At 41.7% G+C, this 12,792-nt stretch overlaps 1 long non-coding RNA gene across 1 annotated transcript; it reads right to left on the minus strand.

The window, feature by feature from the left end:
- Positions 1 to 8,059: 8,059 nt before the first annotated feature.
- LOC131382963 (uncharacterized) lies at positions 8,060 to 10,681 on the minus strand. Its single transcript, XR_009212596.1, has 3 exons — positions 10,611 to 10,681; positions 9,992 to 10,083; positions 8,060 to 8,333 (listed from the first exon to the last, which is right to left on the minus strand). It is a non-coding gene; the product is annotated as an uncharacterized LOC131382963 (long non-coding RNA).
- Positions 10,682 to 12,792: the final 2,111 nt, after the last annotated feature.

Here is a 12,792-nt window from a genome sequence, read left to right on the forward strand (position 1 = left end):
TAAGTGCTTTTGGGATTAAAAGACAAAATGAAAGACATCTTGAGATAAAGTTCAAACTCCTTAGCCTGGCCTACAAGGTACAGTAATCTTTCAGAGGGCAGAGGTGATTTCTACATCATCACTTAGCACAATGGCTTACACGGAGTAGCATTATGGAATGGATGGATGGATGGATGGATGGATGGATGGATGGATGGATGGATGAACAGTCAGTCTTGCCCTGCCCACAATTTTCCCCTTCAATCTACTCCAATAAGAGATGACTGTCTTCCAGGCAGGGCATGTTCCTGTTAGGCCTTCAGTGTTCACAGGAGATTGTCACTTCTCCCACAGCTGACTGACTAGTAAAGTTTTAGTCTCTGGCATTCTGAAATGGTGGCACTTCAGGCACAACCAATCAAAGTGTATCATCTCAAAATCCCTGCAACCTGACACTTATCAAAACTTGGTTTATTACTCTAAAGAGAAAATCACAAAAGTATGAAAGGACGTATGCACAAAAAGATTTGCTGCATCACTGTTTATGTTTGGGAAAAATCGGAATGACCCAAATGTCCATGAATAGAGGGCGGGGCACGTAAATTAAGGCATATACCACATGGTAGAATATGGAGCAACCTTAAAGTTGGGGAGGGGTCTATTGCATTCCATCAAATCTGCGATAACTTCATCTTTAAGATACATCATTATTTTATTTATTTTATTTTTTTGAGACAGAGTCTCACTGTGTCACCCAGGCTGGAGTGCAGTGGCAGCATCTCGGCTCACTGCAACCTCCGCCTCTCGGCTTCAAGTGATTCTCCTGTCTCAGCCTCCCGAGTAGCTCAGATTACAGTTGAGCACCTCCATGCCGAGCTAATTTTTGTATTTTTAGTAGAGACGGGGTTTCACCATATTGGCCAGACTGGTCTCGAACCCTGGGCTCAAGTGATCCACTCACTTCAGCCTCCCAAAGTGCTGGGATTACTGTGAGCCACTGCACTGGGACAAGATAACATCATTATTTTATGATAGTAAGAAAATGCTATCAATTAAATGACACAAGCTTTCTTATTCCCTCCAATTTTTATTTTCTACTAACTAGCTCTTTAAACATAGGCATGTTTTTTATTATATATCGCTCTTGTGCATACATGAAAAGATATATAAGCATAATAAATTGCTTAATATGTTCCTGAAAGTGCCTCTCATTTAGAGTCCAACACTTCCAGATGCTCATCAACTCAGAATCATCAATGTCCATGGATTTCTATGCTACATTGTCCTCTCTGCCATCAAGAGAGTTTGGATGCTGACTTTTTAAAGAATACATAAAAAAGATAAATCCATCAAGCTCCTAACTGACTTTGCAGTTATGTAGGATTGGCCGACTTTGGACTTTGCGAATATTGATAAATCAGTTCACTTTCAATAAGTCATCTCCCACACTCTTCCTTCAATAATTTTGCTCCTAAGGGTTAGAGAAAAATTTACCTCTTGCTCATGGCTTTTCTCCTAAGCCATTAGCATCCATTCTGAACCTTTTGATGTTTTTGTGAATGTGCCTGGAGCAACTGCTGCCTGGCCGGACACCATCACATGGATTGTAAGATGCAAATAAATTTCAGGCATGCAAAATGTTTTTTTTAAAAAAATTAGGATCAATGAAATATTTAATATCTCTACAGCATGTTAAGGAGTGATAAAAAGCAAGTTTCAGAATAGCACATACACTAAGTGCATACATGTAATATGTATAAAAGTATGTATTACATCTATTTGTATCAGTATGAAAGGCATAAAGATGCCTAGAGGGATGTCCATCCAAATATCGTCAATAATTATGTCTAAGCCAGGCGCAGCGGCTCATGCCTGTAATCTCAGCACTTTGGGAGGCTGAAACAGGAGGATTGCTTAAGGCCAGGAATCTTTTTTTTTTTTTTTTTTTGAGATGGTCTTGCTCTGTCGCCCAGGCTGGAGTGCAGTGGCGCGATCTTGGCTCACTGCAACCTCTGCCTCCCGGGTTCAAGCAATTCTCCTGCCTCAGCCTCCCAAGTAGCTGGGACTACAGGCCCACACTGCCACACCCGGCTAATTTTTTGTATTTTAGTAGAGAGGGGGTTTCACCATATTGCCCAGGCTGGTCTCGAACTCCTGAGCTCAGGCAATCTGCCCGCCTCCGCCTCCCAAAGTGCTAGGATTACAGGTGTGAGCCACCGCACCTGGAGGCCAGGAGTTTGAAACCAGCCTGGTCAAGCGAGACCCCATCTCTACAAAAGTAATAAATAAATAAATAAATAAATAAATAAATAAATAAATAAATAAGTAAGTAAATTTGTTATTTTTACCAGATAGTGCATTTGGGATGATTATACTTTCTTTTTTGCATTTTTCTGTATATTTAGCACTTTCAAATTTTACTATAAATGTGTGACATATTTTCAAAAGTAATAAATTTTTTTTAAGGAGAAGAGATAGTGTTTATGGAAAATTGCCCAAAACATATGGATTTCACTTGTATCTATATAAGTCTACACTTACGAACAAATTTTATGAGGTCTGTAATATCCCTAAAATTTTACCCATACTATTAATCTCCCTGTCACACTTAACGTAAAATTTGAGCTCCTCCCCAGGACTTACACGACCTCATCCTGCCCGCCAGGCTGATGTCACATGCCACCTGTGTTCTGCTGCCTCTCTCTACTCGCCACACACACCTGCAGTCCCTGAACACACCAAACTCATTCTCCCCTGCCTCACATGAGCCTCTGACATTTAGGTGTTAGCTTAGCAAGGGAGGCCATTCCTGATCCCCTAATCTAAAGTAGGCTTTCCTTCATTCTCTCTCCCATAACCCTGTTTTGTTTCCTTTTGAGCACTAACTACTATCTGGGAGCCACCTCAGCTATGTCTTTGTTGCCTTGTTTGTAGTCTGTCTCTTCCCTGTGGGCAGGACCCCTGACTGTCAGGGTAACTGTGAAATCCTCAGTGTGTGGGTTAGTTTGGCTCCTCAAAAAAGCAGGTGACAAAATGAGATCAGATGTGAAAGAGATTTACTGGGAGAAACACTGTGAAGAACGACGGGAGGTAGCAGGAGGAGGCAGGGAGAGCCTTCCCACCGCAGTTCAGGTTGAACCCTATGAAGGGAGACAGGGAAAGAAGGGAGATCGGGTGGGAAGACTGTCAAACCGCAGTTCTAAGGCAGTTTCCCACAGGCCCGTGAGATGTCCTCCAGCCAAAGTTGCCCATTTAAGGACTCTTGCATCCTGCAGTATTGGGTCAGCACCGTCACCTGGATCTACTGTGCTCCATCATTGGCAGGGACTGGGAGCAGCTCCAGGGATGGTGGTCTTGGTGCCAGTATGGCAGTGGACCCCGAATGGAGGGGACAGGGGCTCCCCACAGCAGGAGACCTGAGCAGGCCATTTGCAAGGCTGCCATAGCCTGGAACAGAGTGAAATCTTTGCACACATTTGTTTTTAACAAACGAGTGAATGGAAAGTTTTCCAAAGTGGCCGACAACTCAAAAGAGGAACTACTACTCTAATATTCTCTCTGAGATAAGTTATATGCTCATACCACAGGAATTTTACTGTCACAGAGTTTCTTTTAGTGAATTGGATGATAGTATTTTGACTTCAGCTTCCTTCGAATATTGATATAAGAAATATCTCCAAAGAATGCATTGCCTTTTGTAGTGTAAAAAGGCTATTGAGGTACTTATCACTGTATCACCCAGTGCCGCCTTCATGAAGACCCAAGAGGAAAATATTCTTTCTAATCTCAGTACCAGGAAGAGTTATGCTTCATCTGGGCGACTGGGTTGTAAATTTATGTAATTGACAATGTGATCAGAGTTTGCTTTCTTTTTTTCTTTTTCTTGTATCTGTTTTGCGTATGCACCTGAAAGCTTGGAACCTAACTTGTAGTCCATTTTCAGCAAATGCCTAGGAACTCCTACAAATATTTCTGCATATTTCAACAGAATTGATTTTATTTTATTTTATTTTTAGAGACAAGGTCTCCCTCTGTCGCCCAAGTTGGAGTGCAGTGGCGCAATCATAGCTCACTGTAAACTTGAACTTTTGTGCTCAAGTGATCCTCCCCCTCAGCCTTGCAAGTAACTGGACCTACAGGTGCCCACCACCACACCCAGCTAATCTTTATTTTAAAAAATGTTTTTAATAGAGACAGGGTCTCACTATGTTGCCAGGCTGGTTTCAGACTCCTGGCCTCCAGCAATCCTCCCACCTCAGCCTCCCAAAGCATTGAGATTACAGGCATGAGCCACCTTGCCTGGCTCAAATATTGATTTTAGACCAGCCTTACTCGTGGGTTAATCTTATTTTCCTATCCTTAATTATCTTGCCTGACATACTTTTTTATACTTGATCTTCTTGTATTATATATATTTTAATAGGCCACTTTATATGCTTTGAAATATGGTGAGATCTGCATAAACTGGTTGTTGTTTAATGGTAAGCATCGTACTATGGACCCGTGGTCTAGCCCCAGCCTTCAGCTTCACGTCCCACCCACCACTCCTCCCCAACCCTGCCCTGCTGCTCACAGCTTCCCTCTTATTCCCTCATTAGAGTCCTTACCACACTTTATTACAAAGATTTGTGTAGGGGTCTTGTCCACCCAGAAGCAGAGCATTTTTTGCAGCCCTACTGACTTAGCCATGTCAAAAAGTAAATTCTCTATTATGTCACCCATTATCAACCTGAACCCTCTCCCTTCTTCCATCTTCAACACCCTCCACCACTGATTGTGGAAAACTTTCCATTTTAAGTGGCTTGTAATTTTTATAGGTATAGTCTCTTTATCACCGGAGGAAAAAGGGATAAAGACATATTAAAAGCTATACCTGGGTTAATCTCTAAGAGATTTTAGTCTTGTCCCTCTAACCATCATTTTAATAAAGCTTTAGAACATTAACTAAGATGTAGCTCTGCAACAGAGAGTACTAAAAGAACAGTTAGACATTTATTTTAGTCTGGGGCTGAGAATGGAAGATCATATTATAGACAAATATTCACCCACACCAATTTCCTATATATATTTAATCAATAAGATAAACCAAGTAAGAAAGAATACCAAAAAAACCAAGAATGTCCACATTAAAAATAGAATGAGTTCCATGACTAAACAGCTAAATCTCTTTATTACTGGAAAGTAAATGCATTTGACCACTGCAACATTAAGGAAAAATTCAGAGAATCTGAGTGTGGACCAGTTGAGATTCATATGAAATCAAGAGAATGAGCAGACATCTTATTTAGAGTGATTGATGGCCCCTGCTGAGATGAGCGAGTGTGAAAAAACATATGCCACTTGGTTTTATGTGTTTTGGCTGCCAGATGGTGCCTAACCCCACTCCACTGCACCCCTGAACCACCCCTCACTCCCACCCATGTCAATCTCTGCCTCATCTGAAACTCTCTCTGGTGCTTGTAATCCACTCCCCACCAGGACTGGAGTGGGGGTAGTGATGGGTGAGGCACAGGGATGAGATTTAGATGTCCATTTTGCATATTACTGGGTAAAATAGAAAGCTTAAATTAGAATGATTTGTTTTCCAGGACACATGTTGACAGCATCTAAATGTCATCTACCTGTCTCTCCTACTAGAAGTTCACTTTTCTATTTCTATCACCAAGGTAGTTTCTGGAATAGAGTAGTTATGTAATCATGTTTGCTGTATGAATGAATAAAGAAGCAAGTACATGATCAATTCATAATAACCCAGCAATAAAAGGGAATAAGGTGAATTTAGCATAACCTAGTCTCTGTGAATCCAGGCTTTCTTCCAGTGTCCATGGGTTATCTATGGAATAGGCTTGTAGAATCCGCTGGAGGGTCCCATCAATCATCTCATTTTGTTATTTCTGAACCATACCCTTTTCTGTTCTTAGAGAGCTATGACATCACTTGCTTCACTCTGGTCTTTACTGCTCCTCTTTTTCAAAAGTTATCCCCAGTGGAATTGTGATCATATTTGCAGTCACTTTTCATTACCCAGATTATAATTTGTCTGATTTTTACAGGCCAGACTCTCTTCAGGTTAAATATGCTTTTATTCATACTTGGAATCAAATCTTCTCATTAAAAAATGTATAATTTTATATTTTTACTATGAAAGTAATGTAACCATATTTCCCCCAAAAAATCCACAAAATAGGGATGAAGGGAGAAAAAAATTCACTCATAAGCCTAACACCATGTTGAATGCAACCGCGATTCAGATTTTGTTAAATTTCCTTCCAATGCTTTTTCCCAGAGATCTGTTTACATAGCTTCATGTGGTTGTGTTCACGGTACATACATTTTTATTCCTTGATTTTGTTTAATCAGTCAAGAAAATATAAACTAATTATTTATAGAAAAATATAAACTAATATTTATTTATTTATTTTAACACTAATTATTTAGCAGAGAGAATTTGATTTTACGGAAAAGGGGCCCTGAAATAAAACAGGCATAGTAACCCTAGGAAGCAACTCTCACCCCTGGGGCTGGAGGAAGAAAGGAAAGAAGTTGGGGTAATTGGAACCTAGAAGTGTGCGGGGGAGAGGTGTTGCAGAACCGGGGCCTGCGCTTCTGGGGAGCGGATGCTACCAGGGCTCAAGTTGACACTTCCAAGAGGAGGGGCGGTGGGGCTGGTTCTAGATGTAGCTACAAAGTTGGAGGCTGGAGCCAAGTGCTAGTGAGACCAGCTGCTTGTCCAGAGGGAAGGGCCACGTGGGTATCTCTGCCAAGACAGGCAGCAGACAGAAAGGGGCATGTCCCTTTTCTGCACTCACGTCTTCAATCTCCCTCTAGTGCCCTCTGTTGGTGGAATCAAACAGGGAGCCAGCAGGCAAAGTAGAAATGTGATTGGCACAGTTCCAGGTTGGGCACCACAGAGCAACGTGGGTTCCAAGATGGAGACCACAGCTGAATAACCACCCTATAGCTTGAGCCTTGTTTTCGTGTTACTACAAGCCTACGTTTTGAGGGGCTGGGGAAAGGGAGGACAGGGGTCTTGCTCTTTTGCCCAGGCTGGAGTACACTGGCATGATCATAGCTCGCTGCAGCCTCAAACTCCTGTGCTCAAGCAATTCTCCTGCCTCAGCCCCCAAAGTGGCTGGGACTACAGGTGCATGCCTCAAAGCCTGGCGATTTTTTTTTTTTTTTGTAGAGGTGGGGGTCTTATGATGTACCCCAAGCTGGTCTCAAATTCCTGGCCTCAAGTGATCATCCTGCCTCAGCCTCCCAAAGTGTTGGGATTACAGGTGTGAGCCACTATGCCTGATCCACAGCTTACATTTTTCATGACTGTGCCATATTTTTCACAGTGTACTTCAGCTTTTAAACCATTTCCTGATTGTTAGATTCTCTAGTATATGGCCAAGAATTTACATTTGAAAATAAAAATCAATGGAAATCGTTGTGCACTTGTGTTTTGTTTGTTTGTTTGTTTGTTTTTTTTTTCTCACTCTTTTGTTTCCATTTCTGGTATCACCACCAGCATGGGAGAACAGAGGAAGATGTTAAGAAAGTTAAACCCTGGGCTGGGCGCAGTGGCTCATGCCTGTAATCCCAGCACTTGGGAGGCTGAGGCGGGTGAATCACGAGGTCAGGAGTTCGAGACAAGTCTGACCAACACGGTGAAACCCCGTCTCTACTAAAAATACAAAAATTACCCAGGCACGGTGGCACGTGCCTGTAATACCAGCTACTCAGGAGGCTGAGGAAGGAGAATAGCTTGAACCCGGGAGGCGGAGGTTGCAGTGAGCTGAGATCGTGCCACTGCCCTCCAGCCTGGGCAACAGAGCAAAATTAGTCTCAAAAAAAGAAAGAAAGAAAGAAAGAAGGAAAGAAAGAAAGAAAGAAAGAAAGAAAGAAAGAAAGAAAGAAAGAAAAGAAAGAAAGAAAGAAAGTTAAATCCCACCACATCTACAGACAATGCTGTACTCTTGTAAGATTCCAGACATAGCCTTTAATCCCCAAAGCCTTACACTTTGATTTTGTAAACAAATAGATAGACAGACACTTTCTCTGTATAGCTTACAGCAATTAAGCCCTATGTCAACACTTTTGCTAACATTCTAGATTAGTGTGTAGTGATTTGATTTGCAAATTTTTTGGCATGCACCAGCTTTTTTATTTAGGCAACTCAGTTGAAGAAACTTCTTTTTCCTTTTTCTCTTCATCTTTAATTGTTCCTTCAGCTCATGCACCACAGGGGCTCAGACCTCAATAAGAGCAGAAACGATTCAAAGGAGTCCAGGTCTTGGAATGATGGCCTGAATTCTCCTAAATCCATAGGATTAACTACCGCAGGCTGGGATCCATCAGTTGGTGAGCTTGAAGATAAAAAATAAGGAGGTTAATTTAAATATAAAACTCATGATGGGCTATATTCAAAAGCAGACTCACTTTTTCCAAAGTGATTTAAGATAGCACAGGTAACTATCTCTGCTTTTGAATGTATATTCTTACCTTTTTATTTTTAATATTAAAAAATAACCTTGTTATATTTGCTTTCTCAAGATATTAGTGATCTGGAAGACAGAAGTCTGTAAGGGATTCCTTAATGTCTTTGGAGAGTGACATTTTAAAATATGTCCTGCATTAATTGTCCAGGAAAGGGTTGCAAACATAACATGGGAAAACAGGCCTACTCTGTGTGCATATGTGGGCATGTAGGTACTAGGAAAAATTTATAAAATTTTATTCTTTATGATTGTTAATCTATATTACCATACAATGAAATATTATTTGATTCTAGACCTTTAAAATGTTTACTTTAGACCTTTGTAATTAACAGATCAGAAAAAATATATTTGAGTCTCATTATTTAAATCATGAAATATATATATAAATATAGACCCACTAGATATCTAGACACATCATACCCACATGTATATATGAAGGGATTTGTATTCACAAATGATATTCCTTGGAGGGCTAAATTCTGTTAATAGATGACCATTTCCACTTCCTTTAATTAACTTTAATAAGACAGATTTCATGTAGCAGTTTGTTCTATTAAACCTAAGTCATCTCCTCTTGGCTCCCAAATTTATGATCTCTAATTTCAGCACAGCTCATATTTATCAAAACCATGAAAATGATGGCCTGCGTTTCATGGTGACTTATGGTGTGTTGTAAAGATATTTTCTTTGTTTCACACTTTGGCCCAGGGAGGTTCGTGGAGCTCTGCTGAGGGCTTTCCTTTTTCTCTCGAAAGGAATGGGAGAGAAGGGGAGAAGCTCGGAAGCAGCCTCTGCCTGCAGCCTCCATATGGCCCACAGACTTCTCTCAGTGAGGGAGTGCGAGGGCGTGGGGTGCAACGGTCATCATTTATGGCTCTTCCCAAGTGACAGGTTAGTTACCAACACAGCCTGGAGAGATGTGTCTATGGCCAGAATCGGGTTTCAGGGCTGATGACCTTACTCCTTAAATAAATAGAGAAACATTTGGAGCCAATTTTGAGGGACAATCACGATTCTGCAAATATGTGGTGGAAAAGAAAGAAGGAGGGTGGGAGAAAATAGAATTAAGGTCCAGTGTGGTCTTCACAATTATAATCCCAACTACTCAGGAGGCCAAGGCAGGAGAATCGCTTGAGACCAGGAGTTTGAGACCAGCCTGGGCAACATACCGAGACTCCATCTTTACAAAAAATTTAAAAATGTGGCAGGCATGGTGGTGCACACCTGTAGTCCTAGCTACTTGGGAGGCTTCAGCCTAGGAGTTCAAGGTTACGGTGAGCCATGGTTGCGCTGATGCACTTCAGCCTGGGTGATAGAGCAAGACCCTGTCTCTTTAAAAAAAAAAAAAAAAAGAAGAAGAAGAAGAAAGAAAGAATTAATGACTTCACTGGCAAGCTCCTGGAATGGTCTGGAACATGCAGCAAATGCTAGAGTAGAGCTCTTAGGAGAAGGTGAGTGGTGGAGAGGTGGGGAGGTGAAGGAGGAGCAGAGTAGAGGCAACAGAAGAATTCAGAAGAAAACACTACCTGTGCTTGCAAAGAAGTTACATTCTGGTGATGCACTTTGTTGTCACAAACATTGTCAGAGGCCAAAATGATACAAGGAACCTAAGAATGCACTTTGGGATGAGAACAAAGGGAGGATTACAGCATTTTTAAAATTTCTAAATGCTAAGAAAATAGAATTGAATGCATTAATATATGTAGGGTGTAAATATGCTCTGTTTGCTACTGTTATTAGGAGTAGCGTCATATGTGCCAGATAAGGAAAAGAGATGGGAGGAAGGGGAAAGGCTAAGATGTGAGGACCGAGGCTGGAGAGCAGGAGGAAAAGCTCCAGGTACTCAGCTGCGTTAGGTCACAGTGGGGGTCCGGGCCACAGGGCGAGTTGCTAAGAAAGTTGGCCAAATATGTGCAGGTTCTGAAAATAGGTTTTCGTTTGTTTGTTTCTGTCGCCCAGGCCGGAGTGCAGTGGTTCGATCTTAGTTCACTTCAACCTCCACCTCCCATGTTCAAGCGATTCTTCTGCCTCAGCCTCCTGAGTAGTTGGAACTACAGGCATGCATCACCATGCCTGGCTAATTTTTGTATTTTTAGTAGAGATGGGGTTTTGCCATGTTGGTCAGGCTGGTCTCAAACTCCTGACCTCAAGCCATCTGCCCGCCTCGACTTCCTGAAGTGCTGGGATTACAGGCATGAGCCATTGTGCCCGGCCTGAAAATAGGTTTGACAGGGGCACCCAGGCAGCCCTGGGCTGGTCTTCCTTCTGGATCTCTCTGGAGGAGGTAGGGCAGAGCCTAGCAACCTTTTCAGAACATCCACTCCAGTCATTCTAAAAGAAGAATCTATAATTCCACTGTCACCCAGCCCTCTCCTGCCTGCTGCCTCCTATCCTTTTCATTTGGGACCCCAACTTTTGTTCCACAGTTGAAGATAAGATCTTAAAATGTAAATCCTGAGAGTGGACAACATCTTGCCTAAAACTTACATTCACCGAGTATAATGGATTCACCTGTATCTATAATTCATTCTTATTAGAACTTGAGCAGGGTGGTGAAAAGCCTTGGCTTTGTTGTCCTACAGAATTGGATTTACTTCCCAGGCAGTTAAGTGACCTTGTGCAAGTTACTTAATCTTTATGAGCCTCATTTTCTTCATCCATAAAATGGGGTAATAATAATACTATGCTTAGGATTGTTGCAAGGATTGAATCACCTCTTATATGTAAAGGAGTTAGTACATACTGTGAAGTCAGCAAGTACTAAAGCTCAATGGGCATAGCTGTTGCAATGGTGGGTGGGTTAGAAAGCAGGATGACACTGACCACAGGAGGGGAAAGGGTTAAGGACACAATGAAGACCCCAGTTTGGCATGAGGCCAACCTGTCCAACTTCACTTTGTACACCCAAGCCCCTGGGATCTGTAGCAAACTTTGGTCACTGCATTACGTGGTGCTTAACAATGTCACCCATGTGACTTATGAGGATAAATCATTTTGAAGGTGTTTTATCCCCAGCAGCATCCTCCATTGAGGTATGGAGGCCTAGAGAAGGGAAGATGTTATGGTTTAAGTTCCAGGCCTGCTCAATTCAATCTCAAACTTCAAGATGTCTGTGTGAAGTTTCTGAAGAAATAGAAACTCCTTACTAACTCAGATAATTAGATGGTATAAATAATGCACCTGAGAAGACCTTAAGTGAGATCGTTTGCAGAAGCCTCCAAGCTAGAGGGGCTATTCCCACTCCACAATGTTGGCACCTATTGGAAAAGCCCCAGCATGTTCTCTGTGCTCCCAGCCTGCATGCCAAAATATTTGCCTCAGTCCATATCTTGCTGGTCATTTCCCTTCCTCACCTGTTCCTGATTGTCCAAGGCCATGGCCCTAGACCTGTTTCCTGACCCTCTGACCTGTGGACTCATACTGTTTCCATTGAGCTGAGCTCTAGCTTCCTTCCTTAGCTCCACTTTGAACTGCCCCTTGATCACATTGCTTCATGGTTGCTCCAAAATGGGGTCCAGCGTCTCCCCGGTACCAGTTCCCATGCCAGAGGGTGCTTCACGTTTACTCTGCCTCCAGGAATGAACCCCAGACCCACATCATCTTTTATCCTGTAAGAACTGAATTTTAAGCCACTTAAAAAAAAACTAAGACTTGAGAATTTGGTCATTAATGAGAACATAAATATGGATCATATAGCTAGAAAGGCCATGTGTACATGAGAATTGACTTCTCTAGGCATGCACACGGTGAAAATTAGACCTCACTTATATATAATTAAAGAACAGTAATACAAAGTAGACCTTTGCATATGCATCAGTCAATCCAATATTCAGAGAGAAATTCGCTGTAATTGGTTGATTAACATAAAGATGATGTTAATGACTTCCCATCAGCTTACATGGTGTTCCAGCCATTCCTTGTAATGACATTCTAGACACCCTGTCCACATACCAGAATATGCAATATTTTCTGAATACTGTTCTTTTTTACAGATGAGGAAAGTGAAGCTCACAGGTTAAATACTTGCCCAAGGTCACAACTTACAAATATTGGAGCTGGAATTTGAACCTAGGTAATCTAGCTCCAAATTCCATGTTCTCCACATATCCATGATGCTACCTCTCTAAAGAAGGATTTCATTCAAACATCTTGTAAGTATAATTATTTTTATTTATTTGCTTGCTTTATAGGATTCTTCAAGCTGGGGGTGAATTTACTGGACAAGTGGTGCTGCCTTATTCAACATGGTCATTGACTATTTTCAAATGCTAGAAGAATAAAGTGTTAAGGAATACTTCAGAAATACAAGGAATCCAGGCTTAGCACT

This window comes from Hylobates moloch, unplaced genomic scaffold, assembly GCF_009828535.3.
Source record: "Hylobates moloch isolate HMO894 unplaced genomic scaffold, HMol_V3 SCAFFOLD_3, whole genome shotgun sequence".
Taxonomy (NCBI): domain Eukaryota; kingdom Metazoa; phylum Chordata; class Mammalia; order Primates; family Hylobatidae; genus Hylobates; species Hylobates moloch.